Source organism: Prinia subflava, chromosome 3 (assembly GCF_021018805.1).
Source record: "Prinia subflava isolate CZ2003 ecotype Zambia chromosome 3, Cam_Psub_1.2, whole genome shotgun sequence".
Classification (NCBI taxonomy): Eukaryota; Metazoa; Chordata; class Aves; order Passeriformes; family Cisticolidae; genus Prinia; species Prinia subflava.
Window position 1 is genome coordinate 15,019,775 of NC_086249.1, and position 27,564 is coordinate 15,047,338.

Below are 27,564 nucleotides of genomic sequence, written 5' to 3' on the forward strand. Positions count from 1 at the left end.
GAATTAGGGTGTCAACCTCTGTTTTTGCTGACAAAGGCTACTGTAATAGATAGCTGAGTATTTCTTGTGGATGCCAGGAGGAATGACTATTTTGTGGACAGATATTGTAGTAGACAGAAGTATTGATTGGGTTTCACTGTAATAAACACTGCCAGATGTTATCTCTGTGTGTACTGTTTGCATTAGTAAATAAATAAATTCTCCAGAGCACAATTATTCCCTATAATGTTTTTTCAAAAGCTCACTCTCGTCTTACTATTGAGCTTCCTCTGCTTTCTGTGCAGCTTGAGAAACTAATTCAAGCATGTGATGCTAATTGTAAAATTCAAATCTTGCTCTAGGTTCACATCCCATGTCAAGGCCAAATCTGGCATGTGTAAGTGACGGCATCTTCATCTGAGGTAGTCTTTCTTCATCTGAGACTTTTTCCTGTAGAAAATAACTGCACATGTTTTATTTACTGTTGTTTTATTCTCCATACTGGTGAACACAATGTCATGGGAATGTCACAGTGGATGTCTGTGTCCTCTGACTCTTGGTAAAGGCTCTCAGCTCGCAGGTCACTTGGTACAAAGTGATGGTCTGGTTCCAGCCTGCGTGCTGTCACTGAAGGCCTTGGTTAAATGCCAGTGCTTGAAGCCCAACATGTCACCTATCAAGTTAAAGCAGCTCTGAGTAAGACTCTGACCTTCCACAGAGACCAAGGATTCCAAGAGTCCGGATTCCCAGATCAAAATAATCAATCACATAGAATCAGTCTGAAAAGCACACCAGTGCACAGCACATCATCACAGTGCTCAGCATCTCACTGTGGGCCTGCGTGCAGCTCCTGCACCTGAGCTTGCCTCCTGCTACCTTTTTACTCACAACAGGCAAAGCACATTGAAGAATGCTTAAATCTCTGATTTCTGATGCTTTCAGCTTTCCTGAAAACACTGAGCAAGTCCACGAGCGCTTTCCTAAAGTGTAGTCAGTGTCCATAAAAACTCATGTTAAATGAGAACTGAAGTTGTGTACTGCATGTTCTGAAAATTATTTCCTTTTATTTTCAGTGAAGCCATACCTGTTCCCTGAAATAGTGGTTCCTTGCTCTGCTGGACTAATGCATCTCATAATTTATAATTTTGAGTCATATACTGTGCTCTGGCTTTCACTCAGCTACAGGTTCCCTTGACAAGTTGGCTCATCCCAAAGTCTTCCCAAAACATACTCAAAACGATTTAAAAAGTTTAGGAAGACACAATGTGTATTTGAATTCTCTGCCAGTGAATCAGCATTATTAACCTTATGACTCCTAAATTAAATCAGCATTCTCTGTGTCACATCCTAAGTTTAAATTCATATAAAAGATGTGATTTTTTTCCAAATTCTTAATAGTTTTACTATTGTTTGTCTGCTTCTTCCAGTTTAGCAGCTGAATTTTTAACTATACTCAGTCTGTCTTCTTAGGTATATTTATATAGAAATTTTATACATTTTACTGGAACTTTATGTAATAGAAGCTTTTACATGTGTATGTATTTACAGATATACTTTACAATCTGTAAGGCTACTCCTTCTCAAAAAGTTTATTTTGGACAAGGATTATCAAATCAATACTGGGGTTTTTTTGTTGGTTTTTTTGGGTTTTTTGGGGTTTTTTTTGTTTTTTTTTCATTTGTTAGGGTCTTCCTTTTTCTTCTTCAAAAAGGAAAAAGAAAAAAAATAATGAAGAACAAGGGGAGGAGAAAATGGAGGATCTTCCCACCATATTTTACTTGCTGTGTACATGAATGCTTTCAGTAATGTCTCTGAAAAATTTGAGAATATAACTACTTGCTCCCAAAATTCCCCATGTAAAATTAGCAATATGGAGCCATTTAAAAGGCAGCTCTTTTTCTCATATTATTTCCCTTTGAATAGTCAAGTGCACATCCAAGCTACAGCCACTGAAGAACAATTCCAAGTTGCAAGCAAACATGGTGTGTCAGCTGTGCATTTTTCCTGTTTGTAAGGAATAAAAATCACAAATGTGAAATGAAACATAGCTGAGAGGCACCTGAGTGCAGATCCAAAGGCAGAATCTGCCTTGGCTCCATTTCAGCACAGACAGTGGGAAAACTTAAATCTACTCGTGAGTCCTGAGATCTTTAACTCTCTCAGGTTAGCAAATGTATCTAAGGGAAGAGGCAGGAATAACTAATTCCCAAGTGATTTTAATGATTCATGCTCCCTAAAAGAAGGAGCCATGGGAAATATGCCTGAGCATCACTATTTTGTTGTGTGCTGTAGGATGTTTGTTTAGTGAAATGGCTTTGCTAATAGATTCGTTAATCAGTCATTTCCCAAATAAAATAGAAAGTGCAACACAGCACTCCTTTAGTTTGGTCTTCTGTAAAATTAAATGCCTCATTTGTGTCTCTTATCTAGGAAAGAACAATAGACCAAATAATGACCAAAGCCTTCAGACCCTCTGAGGGTCTTTTGATTTTAAGGTATAAGGACTGCATGAGCTTGCTGCTGCTTCTTTTTCAGGGTTTGTGATAGAAAACCTTTGCTGTATTCTCTCCTCCTGCCCTCTCTGTCTCTCAGCTCTCAAGTGATACAGGGCCACAACATAAGACACCTCAGGTAAATGTTGCAACCAGTTGATGTGATACAGGGGGTATTTTCTGTCTGGTAGGTAGAAATATACATTTCCTTTGCTCCACATTTGTGTGGAACAAAATACCCTGCTTTTTAATGATTGTTTGCTAGGGTAAGGTTGGAAGTTTGTCCCCAGAACCAGTTTGGTTTTTGGCATCTCCCTTGTTAGTGTGTGCAGTGCTGCCGCTTAATGCTCATTCAGGCAGTGGATTTGCATTCTGGTTCTTGGCCTAAAGTGGATTGAGATTCATAAAAAATAATCTCAAATCACAAAGCCACCATGGGAGGCTTATAGCTTCTGTGACTATCTCACTTGGGCTAGATTTGAATCAGCAATCAGGAGGTGAATGGTTTTGTTCTTATCCCACTGCCAATTTCCTGAACTAACATAATCTGAGTGTGTGTCACAAAACTTTGTTTTCCAATTGAATGCATCCATCCTTTAAAAACAGGTTAAAATTAAGAAACAAAATGTAAAGGAAATTTAACATCCAAAAAATACAGAACAGTGCTCAGGACTTTAAAATATATGTAAACATCAGTTCCTGCCAAGTTAGTCATTACTAAGAGTTGTTAACACGGGGGATTGATTGAGAGAATGATTGTTGCTGTGGAATGATGATTTAATAAGAGAAAAATCTGATAGATTTGACATGCTACATAAAATGTGCAGAATGGTTATTCTTTGGTAAATTGCAACTTTCGGTTATACCCTGTACAGATGTGTTTGTTCTGTGCCTAGCCACATTCCCCTTTTTTTCCTGTTATTCTCTTGAATTGCTAGAAAGCATTGGTGTTCACCATTGTTACACATTTCACCCAGAAAAACATACACAGCCCTCATTTTACTTCCTCTTCTTGCCTTCTCTCACCCCTTTGCCTGGCCCGTAGTCACCTACCTCCTCTGGTGTTCAGTAGAGCACTGCACAATGTCCTGCTCTCCATCTTTAGAAGGTGTCTGCCAGGAGCTGGGCTTGATTTCCTCTTTGCTAGCACTGCCTTCACATGCACTGTTCTGGCTGATGATTATTTATCTGCCACTTAGTCCTAACAAAATGCTTAGTGCTTTGTAAGTCAGAGAATGAAGGCTGTTGCAGCTCAAGGAAGTCATACAGGACAAGAAGATGAAAGAGCCCTTTTATTATTCCCTTCTTTACTGACAGGCTGTACTCTGTCCTTCCATTTTTCAGCAATAATTTATGAGAGGTTGGTTTGTTTTTTAAAATCTGAAATGACCAGTGCCTCTGTGAAGATCCTATTACAAGTGCTGTTGGTGTCTTTGGTCTTCTGTAAAGCCTAGTGGTTCATGCAGCCATGCCCAAATAATAGTGATCACCTTGATCTGAGCTATTGCTGGGCCCCTTTTCTGCAGATAGGGGAGGCTGGTGTCAGAGGCTGGCCACAAATGGCCTTTGGCTTGCCTTGAGAAAATGTAGGGCTAGCCCTCGTGCTTGTGCTCTATGAATAATAATAATAATAATAATAAAGAATCCTAGAGTCTGATTACAGCAAATAAATTCCATAACACCCTCTGCATTATATTGGTTGTGCCAAAGAGCGTAACATAAAATGACTGAGAACAACAGCAATTCAAAACAGCAGCACACAATGGTGTAATTGGACCCCAAGCACATAAAAATAACGGTTTAAAAGAAAGGAAAAAAAGGCAAAAATGGGACCATGGAGTGGTATCAGGGACAGTGTCATGAAACTGTGGTAAGATGCATGAGCCTAGTAGAAAGAAAAAGAAGGGGTGGGGGGTGAGTTACTTATGAATCAGTACAACTGTGCTTTGTTCTGCATGAGTGTTTTAATAGAGCAAGTGTAATATAAGGATCAGGTGGGCTCGTGGGAATGGAACAAAAGGTTTTGTAAAATTAAAGCAAAATAATTATAGCTCTAGGTGTAGAGTGAGCACACTCCAGCAGTTGATAGCAGGAACCTGCTCAGAATGGAGAAGGAGGGAGGGAGGAAGATGCAGTTGCAAAGGTTTTTGGTTTGCCTTTTTTTTTAAATCCATGCATACACATGGACATGTACAGACATACATGTGCACATATAGTGCAAACAGATTCATACATGTACGGTAACCAAGACTTTAAATCAATTGCAGTTTATGCAGCTTTAGAAATCACTAATAGACACCTTCAAAAATGCATTAAAATGAAAAATTGAGGAATAGTCTCAAATGAATTAATTAACAAAAAAAAGGAGTAATACCAGCAGAACATTGCTTTCTGAAGGAATAAAGGACTAAAGTAAAAAACAGAGACTGTCATATGACATGGGAGATGTTCTTGCTGTAAAAGCCCAGCGATGAATATGTGCAGAGTGGCCAGTATACTAATAAAGCCAACTCAAAGTCCCAGCAATGAATGTGATCGTAGGGGGTTCACAAGAAAGCTGTCAGCAGTGCTTTGTGTTACAGAAACTCCCATATTTGGGCAGAGCATTCTGCTGTGCTCTTGTGCAGAAAAAGCTGTTTCCTACCTGAATTTTGGAGCAATTTTACGAGCAAGGTGGGAGCTTGGTTGATCACCAGGTGGCTTCCCTGGTGCTTTTTCTTTACTCCTGTGTATGTACCAAAGTGCATGTGGATTCTGTATAAAAGCAGAAAACAAAACAAAAACCTGAGAAAGAGTCCTGACCCACCATGCACTTTCTTTCTAAGTTGTTGTCCTCAAAATGTAATTAAAGAGAAGATGTCCGGGACGCAGGGATGGAGAAAGCCTGCACTCAGGTGTGCATTCTTCTCCTTCTGTCATGTTAGTCTCACAGTGTTCAGAACTTGTTCCTATTTTGGGCAATGAATTCCAAATAAATATTTTTATTATTATTTGTAGATATGCTGAAAGAGAAAGAAGTAGTGAATTTTAGCACCAGCCCCATTGACTCCCCATAGCACCTGTGGGTTAGGATGTGTTTCCTTTCATTTACACACTGCTGCATGGAATGTTATAAGGAATATGAGCAACCACCAGTGATAAAAGGAACATAAAGTGAGAAACTGGTCTTGTTACAGCACTCAAATCACTTCCCTTCCACGGTAGATGGTGTCTGATGGGCAAGACGATTGCACCTCATTGTGGTGCAGTTTGTGGAAAGAAGGTTCAGCGTAGCCCACAGAACTGTAGTTGCAGGCACAGCTACTACAGATGGCTGGTGTGCAAGATAAGGTCTTGGCAAGGGAGGGGGACAATTAGCCTGCCTCCCACTACATTTCCCCTTATTCTGTAGTCAGATTTCCCTCATTCAGGGTTTGTTCAGGGTAATTGTTCACAGACAATATATTTTTGTGCTCACAGTGCAATCAGAGGCTGTTCTCACTTGAAGCGGGGCACATCTCTTAGGTAGCGCTTTCTGCCAGAATGTGGAGGCTGAGATCAGAGTGAAGCTTTATGAGCTCCATTTGGTGCTTTTTACTTCCGTCTTGTTTCTCTCTCTGCAGGGGATGTGAAACTAGATTTGTCCTGTTTCCACAGCAGGGTTTTGGTTTATTTTGTTTTTCCAAAGCATTTCATTCGGTGGCGCAAATCCAGAGGAGAGTGTGTTGCAGAGATGGATTTGAATGTCAGACAGAAAGAGTTGTGTTTAATAAACTCTTTGTTGTAAACTATAGAAACTTGAGAGCAGGAGGCCCCTGTTTAATACAAACATTCCGTGGCTAAATTATCACTCTAAGTATTTGCCCTGAAATTTAAAGAGCAGTGAGATGAGGTAGCTTTGCTAAAATGGATGTTTATGAGGTCTGACGCTCAAATTTGAAATTCTTTGGTTCTGGTTCCCCTCTCAAACTCTTTCCACCTTCCATCTGCCTTTGTCTTTTCGTTCAGAGGTGGCTGCCTAATAGAACTGAGTGGAATGTAGAACTAGTTAAAATGAAATTCGAAAAACCAACAAAAAGCCCCACTAAAAATAAAATCAGAAGAAAAATAAACAACAAAGTTTTATAGGCTTTTAGAGGAAAAAAAAAGGAAAAAAGATGTTTTAGTAGTATGATACAGTGCTTGAAGATGACAGCCCCACATGCAAATAGCAGAACATGTAGCTCCCATTATGTATGCCACTACTGCTTATCTCCTCTGCTCCCCTGCTTTTGAAATCTCTTTTCTGTATCACAGCACAAGCTACCTATCCGTGTTGATCTCATTCTGAAGTGTTTTGTCAACATGAGCCTATTATGAAATTAAAGGTCAGTAAAAGGCCAGGCATTCATTGGGGTAAGCACTGCGTGCTGGAAAGGGAGGGGTCAAGAGTGCCTCATCCCATCCCAAGCTTTCAGATGTGCCTCGTGTGCGTGTTCCTGTTTGGGAGCAGAGACACTGTAAAGCTTCAGTCGACCCCTCATTCACAGCAAGACACAATATGCCAGTATCTGTCACATTCCAGGTCCTTGAAACACTATTGAAGTCAGAGAATTCAAAGTCCCAGATTCTTGGCTTCTTTTGAGATCGCCGTATTTTCTTCCTTGCCATTCTAGTAAATCCGACATACATACATGCACATGCATACTTGTGTAGACGTACTGACATCTTTCCAGAGCATGAAATTCAAAAAAGGGAACAAAAGCATGGGTTTTTCCCCTTGTCCTGTCACTTTCTGACAAAAAAAAAAAAAAAAAAAAAAAAAAAAAAAAAAAAAATCCTTCATAAGTTGTTTATATTCCAGCTTATTTTCTTCCATTCACTCTTTGCTGAGAGCAAAGCATAAAGGATTAAGACAAGAGCAGCCCTGCGTATCTGTATTCCTATATTATATTTACATATAATATCCATTATTTAGATAATAAAACCTGTTCTAAATTGCACTGAAGAAAAGGTAGTATTTCCACTTTTGCTCGGAAAGACCTGGTGCAGCACTGCTCACATTTCCCTGCTTTTCCTCTATCTATTTTGGAATTTGATGAGCAATAGCATATAAGCATCAGTCAAGTCTGCAGTCTCTCCCTTTGCTCTTTTGTCCGATTATCCTTTTCCTAGCCTGTAGGAGAATGAGTCTAATCTGGCTGGAGAATTTGCACCCTGATTTTCTCACACGGCACATGAAGTTTTTTAGATAACAGTAGGGACAATTTCTGGTCCTATTGAAGTTGTTGGCAGCTCTCCAGATGATTTGTTGTAAGATTTGGCCTTGAGAAAAAGGATCAGTCACACTCATCTCCTTTTAATTCTGAACTAGAATGACCCATATCACTGCCCACTGATGGCTGCCTAGGATACTAGCAGTGAAATTTTGGAAAACGATCAAAAGTTCAAATATATGCAAGAATGCATGAAACCCACTGTCTAAGAGACCAGAGAGAATACAGTTCACCACAGCAAAATATGTGTTTAAATAGAAACAAATAAAACTCGAAGATTGATATGAAAGAGATCTATATCGATTTTATTATTTTTCTATATAAAGTCAATTTAGGATGAGGTTTGGGACAGTTCTCTCAACTTACGTATGTGTTTTTCTGTTGTTTCTAAAATCTTTTGATTGCAGAGCACTGTAAATGATGCAAAACAAAGTCTCTTTTCCAAGTTCCCTACAGTGAGCAACTTAAGAGCATTTAGTTTTAGTGTGTATTAGGACTTCGTGTCCTCAGAGAACAGATCCTGCCCCTTTGATCTCTAGATATAAAAATCACTGTTTCCCAGTTCTTACAGAAGATCACTGGGGCCCCAGAAATGTGCCATGAAGATGCAGAATAAGGATCCCGCAGCTCCAGTCCATTTCCAGCATTGCTGTTGCTTCTTGTATGTTTTGAAAAAAAATATTAGTGATCTCCAGTAATCCCCATTTCTGAAATTAATTTAAAACTACTTATATAACTTAGCAACATGCCTTAGGGAAGGGAAAAAATAATTTTAAAGAAACAGTCATACTCTCTAAATTTTTTATCATAATTTCTTTTATGTGTTTATGTGTGCAGGTAGTCTGCAAAATAAATTTACAGGCATATAATTCTGTATGTCTGTATCCTGTGCAGTGGCCCTTCCTGTGGGAAAGGAGTTGATCTAAACCAACATTCAAACTCAACGATTTTCTCTGTCTTTTGGAGGGAAGGAGAGGTAGGGAGTCAAAATACAAGATTTCGTTACAATACAGGTCTGTCTGCTGCTGAAAGCATTTCTCTAGCATGTTGCTATCTAGAGTTTTCCCTTTCAAAATTTCTAGTAGGAGGTGAATTTTCCAGTTGGTTTGACTCTGCTGTTAAAAAAGCCAAGCTGATTTTTTTTTTCTTTGATTAAGTGAATAAAATGTTAAGGGTAGTTAAGCCAAGGAGAGTTTTAAATCCTGTTGATTTTTTTTTCTCAGTTCCTAATCTGGTAAACAAACTGCTTGCATCTATCTTTGCAGAGATAATTTAAAACCACTGTGCTGAAAGTATAGTGTAAAAACACCAGTTTTCACTTCAGAGACAAAAACACTCCGATGACCTTCAAACCTCGTGTGTTAACCTAGCAAGTGAAAAATCATGTTTTTCATTATTTCTGTTACCTCAAGGTTACTTCGGGGCTAAGGTTTCCTATGAAGATCAAACAGGAGGTTTCTTCCTGTCTTGCACATCCTTACGTACGCGCAGATTATGCCCTCTGTGAAAATACTAAACCGCAGACGCTGTGGCCTTGAAGCTGGAGGGAGGATTGCTCGGTGTTATTAAGGCTCTGATCAGCAGACCAGACCGGGATCCGGCTGCTCCTGTCTGGCTCAGTAACCTTGGAAAAGTCAATAATATACTTGTGCCCACATCCCCCAGCTGTAAAAGGAAGGGGATGCTCTTTCCCTGCTGCAGAGGTACTTTGGGGGTAAAGCTGCTCTCTGAAACCGATGGTGAGCACGGAAACGTGCATGTGGATCGGGTTGCGAGCCCGTGCCACAGTGCTGGGTTTTTCTGACAGCACATGGTCCTGAAGATCCCCCAAACATGGTCCATGCTTCCAGAAAATTCCAACAGGCCTCTCCACTCCTTCCCAAGCACACCTTGCAGCAGCTGCTTTGGGAAATGTCCACATCTCCCTCCCTATTGCGTAGGGCTCTTGGCACAGAGGGGGCTTCTGTGCGGGATGCTCCTCTCCCCCCGTGTCGTGTACTCCTCTCACCCTTGCAGGACAGTGAGTGAGCTTGCCCGGCCTGGCTCAGCCGGAGTGTTTGATAGCCTTTGCAGAGTGAAAGTGGTTGTTTCAGAGCAGCAGTGCAGAGCTGCTTCTGTGATACATTATCTGCAAGTGCTGATGTCCCTGATACATTTCTTTTTACATGTTTCGCTGCATCCTTGTTCACACAGGCTGATCATATGTGCCCCAGATACAAACAGGAAGACAAAGTTTCCAGTTCCATCTGCTGCAGTCTAGAACGATTTTATCCAGCATTCACTGGGGGAAAGCAATTCTGATTTAAATGGCACATAAGCTGAGCATTATTAGTCTGATAGGGTAAACTATTACAGGTTTTTTCCTCATGGGTTTTTATATTTGAGCTGGAAATAACTGTGCTGCATGAACTCTAAGTGGAAATGTATTAAAAAAAAAAAAACAAAAACAAAAAAAAAAAAAAAAAAAAAAAAAAAAAAAAAAAAACCCAGAAAACTTTTGAAATAGCAGAGGCTGGAACTTCACATCAGTGATGTCTGCTTGTTGAATCTCCCCAAAATGATTCTTCTACCAAAATACCTGGCTAGCTCTTCTCCACCAACTTTCAGCAGAGGTGGGCAGGAAATCCCATTAAAAAACCCCAAAAAACAAAACCACAGCCAAAAATATGCAACTCCCTTGGAGCCATCACTGTTTGGAAATGAACAGTTAACAAATGCAACCTTTTCACTGATGCCCTAAATTCCTTTGTCACTTAGTAACAGCCTGCACAAAGTGCACCTCCACGCCTGACCTAAGTTACATCATATTGCCTTGTTGTGGAATAATCTATTGTTGAATGTGTACAGAAATTTAGTTGTAAGATCCAAGATATTATAATGAATAATTACATTTTTTTACTAAATAAATGACAAGGTTTATTTAGTGAAAATACCGTGTCAGTGCAGAAAGCAAAATAAAAAATAAGTTCACATGCTGTGCTAGGATTGAGAGACGTGTCACTGCGTACCTTTATAGCTTCCTAACACTGCTAATGGGAATAGTGATAACCTTTATCTCCCCACTGGGCTGCAGGAGACCTTGGTGTCTGCCAGGAGACAGCTTTCCAGCGGAAAGCTTTCCTACAGTAAGCTGGTTCTAACTAATCATCTTGTCAGTCCTCCCTGAGGCATCGCCGCCTTGGGGCAGGCTTGGGGCAAGTGATCCCACCTTTCTAAAGCTGTGGGATTTTAGTAGAAGTCCAGAAGTTTGTCTGTTGATTTCAGTAAGGATGTACCTGGAGGGGGAAAAAAAGTATCATTGAGCAGCTGAATCCTTTCTATTACCAGGTTAGGATATCTAAATGTGGGCTTCGTTTGCTTTTCTCTTTTCCTCAAAATTAATGATTTCTTTTAAGTTTATTGTTTGGAGTTTTGCTTGCTTCATTTCTAAACAGGCAAAGTGTGTCTGATGTTGTGGTACACATTACATAGATACTGCTGAGAGTTAATCCAGCGGGGAGGTGGGATGGAGAGGGTAGTGCTGGAAGCCTTTGTGACAGAAACAAAAGCACTAAGTTGTTTCGAGAGAGATTTTCCCTGCTAGAAGGAGCGCTGCAGAACGCCTGTCCAGCTTTGGGTAACAAAAGTACCCTTGAAAGTGAAAGCAAACAGACGCTGCAAGCGGGGAGGGGAAAAGGCGAGGTTCAAACGGCGGAGCGGCCACGCAGGCGGGTTTGTGTCGCCGGGCTTCGGGAGGGATTCCTGCCCCGGCAGGACCGAGCCGCGCTCGGCCGAGCCGGGCTCCGGGAGCCACCGCAGCGCCCGGCCCGCGGGGCTGCGCTGGGCTGGGCTGGGCTGGGCTGGGCTGAGCTGAGCTGAGCTGAGCTAGGCTGAGCTGAGCTAGGCTGAGCTGGGCTGAGCTAGGCTGAGCTGGGCTGGCAGCCTCGGGGGACCAGCGTGAAGGAAGGAAGGAAGGGAGGAAGGAAGCGGATCACAGCGTCTGAAGTCTGAGAAGTGACAGCGTTTTGCACTGGAGGCAGCTGTGTGAGGTTACCTGAGGACAGTGTCTGGCTCTGCTGGCTGATTGCTTGGAGCATTAAAAAAAAAAAAAAAAAAATCATCCAGTTAATGGGGGCACCTCCTAAACAAACCAGATATCCCTTTCACCATGCAGTCCCTGTTGAGAAGAGTATAATTTTGCATTAACTACACTGGATAAGTAAGAATTTGTTATGTTCTGACTTTATCCAGGAAATTCCCTTTTAACCCAATTGTCCCTATTAAGTGTGTCAGCTCTTCTTTCAAAAGCTCTGCTCTGCAAAGGCAAATTAGTATATTAATGTGGAAGTACGTAATTTTAAGACAACAAAAGACTGGGAAGCCCTTATCCATTTTTTCAGAAAAAGTTCTTTATTTCAAAATATTGCAACAAACTCTGCTTGCTTACAGTTATTTATAACAATTAAATTTAATTCTGTTCATGTTTATTTTTCACTTTTAAAACCTTAACAGCAGAATTATGCTTGCTACTTTCATTTTCTTTAATCTACCTTAATTTTGTTTAGACTTGATTTAAAGTTTCATTTTCAGATTCTCATCTAAATATTGAAAATCTAGCCTGAAAGTATCTCCTAAGAGTGATCTACTATTCTTTGCCCTCCTCTTAAATTATGCATAACGTAAACTTGACAATAGCTAGGTTTAATTCTGAAACGATTTATTTATGTCAGTGTAATTCAAAGCCTAAGGGAAAACAGTTAATCTTATGTACAATTAGCATGTAGCTCTGTTTAGCTGAAGTTCAGGGTATTTCCCTCACAAGTCAGAATCAGGGAACAGGTCCACTGTGTCTTCTTCTGAGACCTGTGTGAGCTGTTGGCTACTTAAAAGCATCCAGGTTGGGGCTCTACCCAGGCTCTTGGAAGTTCTCCTGTTTCCAAGGCACTTGTGTAGGTAGGTGTATTAGCCATGGGAATTATTATTTATGCACTGTTTTTAGAGCTGTCAGAGGAAAATCAGTTTTAGGAAAGAAGGGAGCAGTGCTCTTGAAGTGAGGATTTCTTCTTTCACATGCTGTTTGTCTCCCCATCCTATTTTGGGTTTTGAGAGTGCTGTCCTTTGTGGAGGACATGGTCAGTGCCCCAGAAAAATGGACCCTATGGGTCCTGCTGTTCTGTTGTTGTTTAATTGAGGTGTTTGGGGAGAAAAGCTAAATAATTTTAGCATTAACTCACAATCAGTTTGGGCATATGGGACTGTAGGAGAGTGTGTACAATGTGCATGTGTACAGCATTCCTAAAGATATTCCTAAACAGTGGTTTCAGTATGTTTCTAACTTGTCTGCTTCTCAGCAGTAGATAAATATGATATACATAACATAAATGTATTTTATTAGGAATTGTTTGATGCCTCAGATATAGTTTGTGCTCTGAACATGTTGTTTTGAAATGCTTACTTGTATGTGAGGAATTGTTAACACATTTTATCAAATTATGGTGGATTTGTGGGAATTCCATAGTTTTATACAATATCACTGCATCATATGAAATTCACACAGTCCTTCTAAATGCAATGAAGTGTTTATGATGTTATGTTAATTTTCAGTTGGGGGCCCAAAAGTTGTTTTCATATATGTAAGAAGTAGCCCGATCCAAGGTGATTTTAACAGATGATGCATTTCTATCCTAAGATGGATTCAAAGGGATTCTTTATCATACTGTTCAATCCCAGGTGTGTCATTTTTTTCTTCTGCTCCCAATATGGGTGTTCCTGTTTTGTATTTCAGAACCTAGATTTTCATTTAGCAATTAATGTGCATGATTCAAGTCACTCCTTCTGTATTTTATGAATTTTTTTCCAAATATAGTATTTCTCTGCCTACTGTTGATTGAGCAGAATGGGACTTGCCTACACAAAATTTCTTAGGAAATACGATTTGCACATCCAGGTTTCTGACTACACCCACTCTCCCCATTATTGCAAGGTGTTAATCTAGTTGTATGATGGTGCTTACACAGATGCATACATACATACCCTCTTTAAAAATAGCCTGTGTGCCTAAATCCTTATGGGAGAGCTGGGTCTGTGTGCTCACTGAATATTTAGCCCTTGTGGTTACTGCAGTGGAGTTTTTGTGAAGACTCTTCCATATTTTTAGAAGGTGCTTTTAGTAAGCAGTTTAATCCTAAGTAACAACTGGTTTTTGCAGCAAATTTTAATCTAAAACTAATTTTAAAATTACACATATCCTTTGTAACAGTACTTTGGATTTGAGCAGTTCCTTTCCAGAATCCTACCCTGGAGAAAATGTTTTTAATCAGGTTAAAATGGAGGCATGATAGAAAAAAAAATATGTTTGCTGTGGCGTGACTGGAGCAGTGCTAATGAGCTCTGCTCTAATACATGAAGGAACATATGGCCCCCATCTGAATACAAACTGGACACAAAGCAGTAATTCAGCTGAGATGTCCTGAATATTGTAAACTGGGTGAATGTGGTTGAAGGTGTTTATAAATGGTGGCTGAATCCCACACACTGACTCACTGCCTTCTGATGTCCGGGGCTCAAGGTGCTATTTGTAAGAGTATAGAAAATGACCAGTAGAGGGAATTCTTAATTAATACTAACAAAATAGCAAACTGAAGTGTTATGCTATGAAGAAAAGACTTCTTGTGCTCATGACGCAGCAAGAGACGGATTATGGAGAGGGCAAGTTAGGAGAAGAAAAATCACAGGACAAGCAAATTGAGTATTTACTGGCAAATAATTGCTCTCTTAAGCTGTGGCTCTCTTCCTAAATTCTTGGCATTCCTGAGCACTAGAACCATTTTCAAAAAATGCTTCGTTACAGAGTAGATGTAAAAAAACCTCTCAAAGGCTGATGGTGCAGACTTGTGCAGGTAAGAATGTGTGCATTGCTGCCTATATTTCTTCTAAAGCTTTAGATTGCCACCGTTTACAGGACTGCTGCTTTTGTCTTTCTCCGACAGAGCTGGTTTTGGTTTCACAGCTGTATTTCGTCTCAAAGTTGGGGAAGTGAGGCTGGTCTTTTAGGCAGGCTGCAGTGTGTGCTTTTCTGTCAGCCCAGAGGTATCGAGGGACAAAGAAACAAAACAAGCTGGGAAGAAGTATATGGCCCGGTTGAACTTTGTTTAAATGGGTGCTGGCTTTTCTGGAGGTGCCTCTAATTGAAAGACTACACATCAGCTTAATGTGGGACAGGAACTTACTGCCTGTATGTGCTTGTTTTGCCACGCTGATTTCACTGCAGGAAGGCTTGTGAGATGCTGCAGGGAAGGAACTTTCTGTAAGGGACTCCTGGGGACTGCCTGCATCCCCAGGGCTTCCCTAGGTGTGGCTCCCCAGGGAAGGGAGATGTTTGGGAACCTACTCTCCTCCTGTCTACAGTTTGCCTACCTATTTCCTACTCCTTTCCCTCCCAAATTTCCCCACTTTTTAGCCAAGTTTGATGGATGAAAGTTTCCAGTATACCTGAGCTCCCACTTTTTTTAAGTAGCTGTTTAAGGGGGAAAAGTTCTTGTAACAGCCTCTCTGTGGGACAGGCGGCTTCATAATTAAACCCAAAATTATACATTAGATACAAAACTCTTGACAGAAATCCATAATGCTGGAGGCTCATTTGACTCTTCAGGAGCTGGCTCAGATTTACGGAGGATTTTATTTTTGTTTATTCCACATGCAGACTTCATTTTCTAATACTAAAAAAGGGCATGGAGATGTATAGGTGGTTAAGAATACTTTGTCTTAAAATATGACTCTTACTCACATCTTAATCATCAAATAAAACTGTAACACTGCCATTTTTTACCAAATCTACAGAATGCTGCCCCTCATTTCTTTTCCCCACTTCATCATGTGCATTAAAAGTAGTGGCTGAAACAATCTCACTTCTCACAAGTTAATGAAAACAGCACGGATTCCTGAAGAGCAGACATGTTTCTTTGATTTTACAGGGGGTTTATTTTGACTGTACTGACCGTGAACAAGCTGAACACTTGATTGATGGGGGCATATGTGTGTTGGAGACACAGCTCTGGAAAGCCACACAGAAAGCATCACAGAACACAGTATCAGATCCTTCAGAAAAAATTGCCAAGTTCCCCATAAAGAATAATGGTGGTTTAACTTTTAACACAGGGGTGACTTCTCATTGATAGGTATCAAATCAAAATTGAGTAATGTCTTTAAAAACGGGCAGTTTTTAGTCCTCACAGTTTATTGTAGCATGATTGTGGATATTCTTTTTATTCAGTATTATGGTATTTCTGTAATTATATAGTATTTATTATTATAAAGCCTTTCTTATTATTATTGCAATAATTAGTCCTTTTTAAACTGATAAAATCTTGGCCCATCTAGAGTTTTGGGAACAGAGTCCTGCAAGTTTATTATATAGCATGTGATTGAAAAGTAAAAATCCTTTTATTGGTTTTAGTGTTCTGCCTTTTAATGACTGTCCCCTCTTTTCTTGGGAAGTCAGATTTATTTTCTCTGTGCAGTTATATTTATATCACTTCCACTGCATTCAATCTTTATTTTCTTTTTCATTTTGACGCTTTCTAAACTTTTCTCATACGAAAAGCTCTCAAGGGTTTTAATGAGTCTCTTACTCTCTGAACCCTTTTTGTTTCTCCTCTATCCTATTTGAGATGGGGTGATCAGCACTGACTGCAGAACCCAAAGCAATGGTGTGACAGCAGCTTGTGTAACCACGTTAGGGAAGTCTCCAAAGTGTTTCCTTTGGACCCCCGTTGTTCAGTGTCAGGCCCTGAACAGCCCCACTAAATCCCTCCACTTCCTTCCCTGTGTTGGCTTCTGTGAACTTACCGAGCTACGGGAGATGGAAGCAGTGCAAATTATTTCTTTTTGTTTCTGCTAATGGAGAGGCTAGCTGCAGAATCCTCTAGAAAGCGGGAGTTTTTGAAGAGAGGTATCTGTGGAGAAGTATCCTTGTACCTTGTGTATCCTGTATGCAGCGAACTGGAAGAGTTCCATAAGATAGTGATGGCTGACATAGAAAGGAAGTACAGCTTGTTCTGTGGCTTCTAGACCATCTGCAAGTGACTTGCAAGAGATGAGAGGGTGCCAAATAAAAGCACAATTGTGATATAGTGGAGGTATGAATCAGTCATTGGTCTACTCTTACTGGAAAAAGCATGCAAAACCTGGGACTGTTCCTGGGGTGGTACCAGGATACTTCCTTCCTTTGAAACATATGTTTCAAGCCCTAACTCCAGACCAGCAGTCACTTAGAAGTGTCTGGGGAAAAAAAAAGCTTTTTTCAGTTTAGATTGTCAAATCTTACCTTTTTCTTTCTGCAGATAAATAGAGGCATGTTATAGAAATATGTAATACAATGTCCCTGGGTCACAGTAGAGCATATCAAGTTGACTTTTGCTGGAAGAAAATGAGTCTTATTCCTGTTTCTCTCCTCTCAGTTCACCCCCCTTCACTCTTTTTTTACCTCCTCTTCTTGCCTCTCCCTGCCTTCCATCAGAAATTTTCTTCTTTTTTCCTTAGTCAAAATTCTACCTGGGATGGTATATTTTTCTAGTGTAAATGATCACTTTCAGCATTGAGGTGATAAAACATACTTTATGCCTTCTTGGTTGCCCAAGAGAGAACAAATATATTTTGAAAAGCAGATGGTTGACTAGAGAGCCCTAAGGTATCGCAGAGCTAACAGGTGCAGCTCCCTGTTCAGACTGTGCAAAGCAAAAAAATCCTGTTTCCCAGACAAACCAGAGAAAAACAGGAAAAGCAGCAAAAAGATGGACTTTAGAGTCCAAATACATATACATTTTTAATCATGTTTATGGTAGGTTGAGCAGGGACAGTGTGTGTATGCTGGGAGTAGCCATCCCTAGTGAAGAACATAAAGCAGAGTTCTGGAAGGTAGAGACCTGCACTGAATTCCGTCATGGCCATTGACGAGCTGAGTGATTTGAAAACTCTTCTCATGTCTGCTTCTCATACAAAAGCAGGACAGTAGCAGAGGAATAATTAATGTATCCTTCTACAGAGCATTGTGAACCCTGTATGAGAAAGGCTAAGGGAAGAAAAGTGCATCCTAGTGTTGAAACACTAGATATGAGTCAACTCTGTGCATGTTTCTGAAATACAGAGAGTAAATTGTTGAATACCTCAAGCAAAACAACACATGTAGGTCATTAACAAAGAAAGAAAAATCATATCATCACCATAACCTGTTTCTAGTCACATCTGTGCTATCTTACACATTTAATATGGAGCAGATGACGTATCTAGTCAGCCTTCCAGTGGTGAGGGATCTGTGACTGCACTTTTTCACTTCTGCAGCTATCGATAACTTCAGATGTGATTTATACTGGGTTTTGCTCACACTGCCATAAATCCTAATTCAGAATGAGAATATCAATGCTTCATTATTAATAACATCATTAGGCCCTAATTTTGTGATCTTAAGCTTGAGCCATCCAACTGAAAATCCCTGGGGTGTGCTTGCCGAATCCATGCTGGGAGCACTTCATTGTTGTAGGTGCTCTTTAAGCACATTTGGTCTGGGTATAACAGAGGACTAGGAAGTGGTGTCTAGAGGTCTGAAGAGTTATCCTTGCAGGAGCAAGTAACTTATACCAGTCAACAAAAGAAGTTTTTTTGCATTGCCAGAGGTGGAAAAAACAGAGATGCTAACTTCGTGCCTTCTAATTTGAGTACTGGAGTACTGGTCTTCTGTTTCAGGGCAAAATAAAGAAGAAGGAAATCAGGAGGATAACTAATCAGAATTTTAGCTAGTAGCAAGAAACAGGAAAAGGGCATATAATGAGCATGGCTCTTTTTGCCCAAGCATTAAATATTAACGCCTTTAAAATCTAGATTGCAAGGAAAGTGTTTCAGTTTGTTTAGTCCAATTAGAAAACAGATTCATAACCATAATCATGTTTTTAAATTAATGAATACAGGAATAAGAAAGTAATATAGATCAATAATCTTGTGTAAAAGTTTTTTTGGGAGTTATGGAATCTGGTGCATCATGCTCTCAATTTTTCCGTAAAAACATTTTTCCGTTAGTCATCAGGTTGGAGCAAAGTTTATAAAAATTGGAAAAACAAGTCATAAGAGCTAAAACACATCTTGAAAAGTTAAAATGAAAAGATGAATAGGATGGAAAACTTTTTGAGGAGTTGGTAGAAATGAAGGTAATAGGGAGATTTTTTTCCTGCTTTTGTTAAAAAGATGGGGTCTTGCTGGAGAATTAAGTTGTAAGAATACTGTAACCAACTGTGAATATCTGTGATACTGTTAGAGGAAAGATTGCTTTCCTGCTTCTGTTTTCAGGCAAATTGCCTTAGTTGTCCTGGTCCTTCTGTTCCACATAATTATCAGCTGAGTTGGAGGAGATCTCCCTACAGCTGTGAGTAGTAATGAGGCTTTAGCATTTCTTTGCACTTCACTACTAGGATGTGACCTCTCTCCCTGGAAAGCTCACCTTTTCATTAGAAAGGTGTTACTTCTTTTCTGCATGTTTAAGGCATCACTCAGGTGATACAATCCCTTCCCTCTGCAGACATAGAAAATGCAAACAAACAGAAGTTCCACAGAGCTTCTTTAACCTTGGATGTGAAAGGTGGTCAGGGATGGAGATTATTGGGGCAGGAGTTTTGAAGGAGAGCAAAAGAACAGATATATTTAGGATTGTACTTAGCATATTGCATAAATGATGCAGGAAATGCAGAGAAATGCCACAAACATCTGCACATAGGGAGGTGTCAGAGAGAGAATGGCAGCTGCCATTCAAAACTCTGATGACATCTGAAATGTAAATAAATGTAAGGCAGTGATGGTGTCCTTTTGTGAAGGCATTTGTTCTTTCCGTGATGATCTTCCCCCCCACACCAGTTCACCTACTCTGCTGTGATGCAGAATTGACGTGACATCATGAAATTCCAAGAAGAATAGATATCAGACGAAATGGATGCTGCCCTACAAAGGGCAGATTATCGTGTCATTTTAGAAATAAAGGAAGTTGTGGTGTGAGTCAGTCCTCAGAAAACAACGTTTGAAAGATGTATAAAAGGAGCAGGGGTACAGAAGCTTAAGTATTGTGGAGAGACGATCCTGCATGGCAGATCTGCCTGGGACCTATTGTGCTGGCTGGAAGACAGGTGGTGGGGGTAGAAAGGCTTTTTATGATCAAGCAGAGTATCTCAAAGTAGTACTGGTTTTATGTTTGTGAGGGATAGTAGTGAAACAGTACAGCAGAATGCTCAGGCAAGGGATGGTGAGTGGGCAAATCATAGAGGGGATTTATGCTCTATGCAGCTACGGCTCAGATGATTTGGCTATGCTCTTTCTTTTTCTCACACTTTTCCCGATTTATTTTGTATTATGTATCATGCCTGTAATTGTTTTCTCTTGTTGTTTCTCTCCTGACATGTTTAATCCCACAACACAGTCTAGTCTTGATGTTTTCCTTCTCCTTCAAAGAGTCCCAAGAGAGAGGAGCAAGGAAGGTAGATGTATTTGACTTTGGAAAATGATTTGATGCCACTTGCAAAGGAAATAAAATATATCACAGGGGTCTGCTGCAGGGCGTGGAGTGAAAATATTGCTTGTTTGTGACAAAGGATTGCCTTGAAGACTGCTTCGGCTTGATCAGTCTGAAACCCATGTCTCACTGTTTCCATTACAAAGACTTTAATGTTCCTGTTTCTTTTGGAAAAGGACTTCATCTGTTTTGAAATAAATCCAAGGCTCCCCAAATGTACTGTTTGCTTTCAGGCCCAGCACACGAGAGCTGTGCATCAGGGTGACATTGCAGAGGGGTCAGGAAAAATTCATTCTTTGGGTCGTGAGCCAGGTTAGCCAAGGAGTCTGCACGGGATCAGCCCCATGGCAGCAGAGGACTGCAAGGACTTGGAATGTGGGGACATTTGGGCAGCACAGCTGTCCTGCAGTGCAGGGCCGTGGCTCCTCCCCAGCCCAGGGGCACCAGGGATCCTGCACAGCTGGTGCTGTGCTGCACTGGGGCTCTGCAGGGCTGCAGTGGGATGAGGAGATCGCAGTGTGACCGAGTGGAACCCAGTAGATCTTTATTTCCCGTGGGGCTCATCTGGTTTGCATGTAGAAGACAGGACATTAGGACCTGTGTTATGCACGAAGGCAGAGTAATAAATATTTGTATGATGCTCTCTTGCTTTCAGATCTGTAACTCAGTGCTAATCATTCCTTCAGTGGATCTCAGACTAGATATGTTCACTGGAGTTGATCATGACGGAGGCTTAGAATATTAATGCAAGTTCTCAGCAAACAGTGACAATATCCTCCCCAAACTCCCAGTGCCTTCCTATCCTGAAGGGATAGCTTTCTGACATGTTTTTTCTTTCCCTAATCCTGAGATATCCCTAATCTCTTCCATCTTCAATCCCCATTTTTCTAGTTGGCAGCAGAGAACTATTTCAGTGCGTACCTGTGGAGCTCATTCCCAACTTATCATTTTTATATTATTAGCTTCACGTAGTGTTAAAATACTGGTACAGTTCTAATGTGTAGAAAGAAAGAAAGTAAATTTACCCTCTGAAAGGGACAATACAGCCTTTAAATTTGTGGTAGGCATCTCTGATGGTGTATCTGTGGTGATATGTTTTAAGTTCAAGGGGTTTTATTTTTGTTTTTCTTTCCTTAATGTGTTTCTGTATTTGCATCAACTGCTGATGCTTTTACGTTAGATTTTTTGATTGGAAATATTAGAAAGTTTTCATTTTTAGTTTCTATTCTTCTAATTCAGCTTTTAAAAGAAATTCTAAAAAACCTCTCATGTAAGACAAGCTCAAGCAAGCTGCTGCCAGCTAGTACTAATTTCTTACTACCTTAAGTGGGCTTTGTATTTCTCATGGCTAGACATTGCAGCTTGGAAAAACTTGTTATACCAATCCATGAATCCAGAAAAATACCAGTAAAGGTGACAGGGGTGTCTGCACTTCCAAGTTACTGACTGATATGAGAAGATGCCTCACTTCTGGAGACCACCCTCCTCCTCCTTTTTCAGCTTAAAACTGCCTAGTTTTAATCAAGTTTGGCAGAAGTGGAGAGGTTGCCCAATTCCTACAGGGTTTTTTTTTCAAACCAGAAATGAGGCAGAAATTACTCCTGCCTGCAAGAGAGGCTGCAGTGGCACTGCAGAGCCCAGTGTGAGCGTTGTCCTTCCAGCTGGGCCGGTCTTCTTCCCCAGATGGGTCTGGTGCTTCCTCCTCCCCAGCACTTGGCGAGTGCCAGCCCTTCAGCGTGGAAGAGGGAGCTGGAGGAGCTGCGAGTGTTGGCCAGGGTGAAGAGCAAGAGAGTGTGGGAGGAAGAAGTGGGAGAGGGCATTCATAACTGGAAGACTAAGGATATCATGGCCAGAACGTGAGAGAGAAAGAGAACCCAAATCTAAATGAAACCAAGCCTCACTGTTACTTGTGCTTAATTCGCATAACCTCTTGCCTGCCACCATCTGCAGAGCTACTTGAAAAAAGAAACTCTCTTTTGAGATTAAAGAGGGGTTGGAGGGAAAAAGCCACAAGCTCTGGTCTTCAGATAATACGCATGAACTTGACAAACTGATTGTAATGTCTGTGTCTTGAATTCTTTATCTCTGAGTGAAGAATTAAAATATGTGTGCTTCAGAGGGGAGCTGCGATACTTCATCCATTTGGAAATTATTTTTCTCCTAAAGGAGACAGATGCTTTACCTTTTCCATGAAAAGTTGTAAATGTTTCAGAAACAATTAATGAAGCTTCCTGACATCCTCTTGGGTGAGGAAATATGATTGCTGTGGGAAAACTGAGGCAAAAATCTGTCATGTGAATATTTTATTTTAATAGTTAATGAACAGGGAAAAAAGAAAGTATTACTGTAAAACACATGAGCAAGATTGTGGAAAACTTTGGCAGAGAAAGGTTCTGAGACAAATTCTGTCTTGATTGGCATCTCTTGAAGGTCAAAGTGCCTACTCGGTGTATAAGGCACAACTGAATTTGGCTCATGGTGTAAATATAATCAAGAGACTTACCTCTTAGTATACTTAATTTCAAAATGTACATGCTGCATAAGGCAGGCTTGTAGAGCAGAAGGAAATATTTTGAAAAGTGACTATAGGAAAAGGTGAACTTCCTTTGGTTTCAGGACAGCAAAAGTGCCATTACTTTTTACATGAAAACCACCAGTCTCTTCAGTCAATGGCAGAAGAACATCAGCAAAATGCACCCCACCATCTCAAGGTGTTGGTGTCTGTGTACAAATTAACAATTTCTATTTAAGGATTTGGAGACTGAGACACAGAAGTGTAGCAGGTGACACAGCAAGTAAATTGGCTATTGAGGAAGAAAAAACCCCAGATGCCCTAACCTTTTCCTGTCTGTTTGAATCAAAAGAGCCATAGTCCTTGGAAGCACGCACCTGTCCATAGACTTCAAGCTGATTTTTTTGCTTTCTACCTCTGTATAACTGAGATGATCCAATTGTTTTGACTCTGTCGTCACAAGATCCAATTCATTCAATCAGTAATCCTAGGTAGTCCCTCTTCTTTATGACAACAAGCCTCCCTTTCTTTTTTTTAGTCTCTAGTAGATTTTAGACTGAATACACACAAAGTGACAGTTTGAACTGAATTCCCTATGTGTTATGGGCAGATTGTAATCATATGGATATGTGTGTGCCAGTATGTGTTGAATGGGTAACAATAATATCTGTGGCAATCCCTCTCCCCTCTTAGACATTTAGACTTTCGTATCAGTTCAGTTTGTAACTACATCTGTTAGTCAAGGATAGTATAAATCAATTGGAAAAGTAAAAGATTCAGCTGGTAGGAAATGAAAAATATATGGTGAGAAAAGAGAATCACCCATAAGCATTGGAGACATACTGACACTCAATGATTATTTGAGATTTCTATTTGTTTGGCTGGTTTTTCCTTTCTTTTTTTTTTTTTTTTTTTTTTTTGGGTGGGGCGGGGGTAAACTTCTCAAGAGTCAGCGATTGCTTTATATTCATGGAAGTCAATGAGTGGTTTACCATGCACTTCAGATGAAACATACCAGTACTCTACTTTGTTAAAATCTCCTCCCTAAATAAACCTAGCTTCATATGAAAAAAAAAAAACCAACCCTGAACTAGGAAAAAAAAAAAAAAAAAAAAAAAAGGCAACAACTGAATAACTGATACACAAGTTCCCTTTTGTGTTCCTGAATAAGATACAAAAAACAACAAACAGAAATGGGCATTATTTAATACCCAGGGAGAGTTGGTGCTTTCCAGCGCACCAACCTTATTTAAAAATTGCTTGGTTTTTAATTGTCTTGCAGCCCACCTCATCTGTGCACCCAGAGGATTTTCCTCTGCCCTTTTAAAACCCACAGAGTTGTTGGGAATACTAGACAAGATCACTCTTTCTGCTTGCTTATGCAGTTCCTAACTGGTAACACAAAAAGAAATAAAAGCTGTTTCTGTAAGGTTCTTCTGTGAGAAGGTGGTTGATGAGGGGAGCACATGACTTCTGAGGTCAGAAATCACAGACTAATTACCCATCAGTATCACAAGTTTTGGGCTGCTCAGTTGCTCTCCCTGGATAAGGGCAACCCTGTCCAGGACATCATTCTCCAATTCTTGAGTTGTCGAGATGCCAGATGTGCCTGAGCCCTGATTATGCAGTAGGGTTAGTTATGGTAACTGAGATTTACCCTGATTTTACTGTATTTCTGTTGCTCAAAAGGTGTTGAATGGCCGTAGTTTCCTCTGGAACTCAAAATCTGAATGGTCCCTTAGGTGGTAGAGAGAGGAAATTCACTGGTGGTGTTTGTGACAAATATGTGAACTGACCACTTCCATTGTGGCCACACTGGAGTCTGGATTCTCTCATAACTGCATCAAAAGGAGGCATAGGATGAGGAGATCTGGTTACCAACTGGTCTTCAAGCATAAGGAGTGGGCATTTGCATTCTTTTGTCCCTGAGCTGTAAATCAGGAGGGACAGTCCTCACTTTGAATGCCATGCTTAATCTCAGCATGATGTGTATGGTGAAGGAGGCATTGAAAGAAAGCATTAAGGCTAGGATAACATCAAAGAAAATGCTTCAGTTTTTATTCTCCCTTCCACAGTGGATAAATTAAAACAGAATGAAACACTAGAAAACTTGAAAATAAAAGCAAATGTGTATGTGTGGGCTATGACAATTTATTCTGAAAATCAAAGTAAATTCTTCACCCTTGCAAGCCATTGTTCTGATGACATAATTTTCTAACAACCTAATCCTCTACCTTATTTTCTTTGATGTGCCTCCTCAAATTCACTGGCCAGTCTATATGGTGGCTTTGAGATTTTTGATGTCCTCTTGCTTGGTTGGCTTTCAGAGCTACACCAGGTAACTCGGCTGATATTACATTGTGCTTGGAGCAGGATGTAAAGGCATGTCACTTTATTGCACCAACACTCTCAGCAGGCATTGAAATAAAAAGTTCAAACACACCAACACACCCCCACTCACAACACGTGGTGGTGACTGTAGAAAAATGGGAAGTAGGAGCTTTTCAGGAACAAGGAGTCTTAAGCAGAGAACCTCAGTCTACACCCTCCTTTGAATTAGAAGTCACATAGCACAGTAGCCTTTTTATTAAGGAAAAGAAAAAGTGTCTAATCCTTTTTCCCCCTTTGGCTTTGTGCTTTATTTTATTTTACAATAATTACACCTTTGTATGGCAATATCCTGTCTAGCAGGTACGCACTGCTGCAGAATACAATCCCAAGTTCCACCAAACCATTCCCACAGTCCAGACAGGGCTGCCTTCTGCTTCAGGACACACCAAGGCAGTCACAACAGTGAACTCCATTCAGCTGGAACTAAGAGACACTTTTACTATTCGACAAAAATAAATCCAGAGAGAAACTAAATGAGTTCTCAAGTAGCAGTCGAGGTAAAATGTGTGTGCATGAAAGGGGTGTAGGAGTCAAATTCTAAGTGTGTAACATAGAAGCCAATTGTAATCAACAGCTTACTTCTCACATGTTCAGTGAGGAAGTGTTTAATTGTTTTCCCAGCTTTATGAGGGAAGGTGCCTCATGATGCATTTCCCCCATGCATTCTGCCACAAGAGGCTTCCCATGTGTTATGTGGCAAGGGGGGCTAAGCAGGCATTGTGCCACTGAATTCCTCTCTGTCTTGGGTGAGTTAGTGATTCTGTTTGGGTTTTGTGAGCTGAAAAGAGTAGGAAGGTTTCTGCCATAAACAACTTGTGGGAATTGTTGATACATAAGGGGACAAAGAACATTGATCTTAGTAATACATTTGTCTGAATAAGCACATCAGTACTTGGCACATCGTTATTAACACCTTTGTGCACTCCTTTTCTTCCTCAAAGACAATGTGCCTGCATACAAATAAACCTACATTTTCAACTTTTATGTCAGTGCATGACTGTGGGGACAGAGGAGAGACTTCCAGCTGTACAAATATACTAAATACGTCCTCCATTATTTGTGGCAAAATTAGTTTTTCGGACCCTACTGATGAGAACAAGACACATAGTTATTACTGAGGATATCAGCTGTAGGAAAGAAACACTGTCTCATCTTTATACCACATATCCCATTCTTTTGTCAGCTTACATTATAAATAAATAACAAAGCAATTTGACACATGCCCATTGATTAAAATAAAAGTTGTCAGAGTGAGAGGAGAAAGACAAAAATATGAATTATTAATAACAATATTAAGCAATGCAAAAAAGATGCTTAACATGCAGGAAAGTCCCTGAAAAGTCACTTAGTGAAGGGGAAAGAAAGGACAGCTGTGAAGACCTTCCCTCTACTACTACTTTGTCTTTTCTTTGCTACTTGGGCCCATGGAGGTCGGGGTGACATGTAAAAGAGAAGGGTGATTCTGTTCATTTGTGTAATCGCATTTACCTCATCTCTGGTATTTCCAACATGTGCTGCCTGCAAACACAGAAGTATCACATAAGGAACAGAGTTAACATAAAGTGATTGTGTCGTGTCATGATTTGGTTTGGCCATTTTATATTACTGAGCAATCTTCCTGGCAGTGGGTTTGAATGACCCATTGATAGCCCTGGCACATCACTGGGAGAAGCCAAGCTAATTTATACTCTTCCTCAATTTTATGTATCACACATACCTATGATTTAATATGCAGATATTAAGGTACACAAAAATGCTAGTAATAGTTTGTGCTCTGTACTTTGTAATGCTCCAAAGGATAAAACATAAACAGTACCCTGGTAGCTGGCATAATTATGCATTTCTTTTCCCACCTTCTGTCGCGTATTTTGGTTGCAACTATTTAAATGCTTTCATTTATCAGACCAGTTTGAATGGCTGTTGGGTATATTGACCATCCTGGAAATACTTAATTTTCCATCTGTGAAGATCAGATTTCTTTTTTCACTGAAGAGGAAAGGAAGAAAAAATACACTGGTGAAAAGAAAAAGAGACAGTTGCAAAATTTTCACAAAAGCTGAGGGAAACCCCTCGGTGGCAATCCTGTTTGCTGAAGAATGCTCTTGCCCTAGAGCAGGTACAGTGTGTGCTATCACAGCAGAATAGCTAATCAGAAAGTTTTCCTGGTAGCACCAGAAGTCTGATCGTGGCTGAAGTCATGCTGTCTCTAGAGGGATATTTTATATTAGACTTCCTCATGGCCAGTCTGAGCATTGTATTATTTGTAGCTGGGGAGATGACATCATCATCAAAAAAAAAACCACCCAACAAACCTGCAGGAGCAGTAAGGCTCCTACCCTGTGCTTATGATGTTAATGTTTTGAATTAACAAACTGTTAATGAATTCACAACATGATCTCCCAATTATTGTGTGTTAATTCTGGGAAGCTT

General features: G+C 40.3%; 1 protein-coding gene across 19 annotated transcripts in view; it reads left to right on the forward strand.

The window, feature by feature from the left end:
- The window catches only part of LOC134548834 (zinc finger and BTB domain-containing protein 20), a 472,135-nt gene that overhangs the window by 172,949 nt on the left and 271,622 nt on the right, over positions 1 to 27,564 (forward strand). For 2 of the 19 annotated variants that reach the window (XM_063393957.1, XM_063393960.1), the window contains exon 1: positions 1,507 to 12,637. The exons of the other annotated variants lie outside the window; for them this stretch is intronic. The gene's annotated coding sequence lies outside the window, so the exon portion shown is untranslated. Of the gene's footprint in view, positions 1 to 1,506; positions 12,638 to 27,564 lie in introns of those variants that run through there. 19 annotated transcript variants of the gene reach the window in all.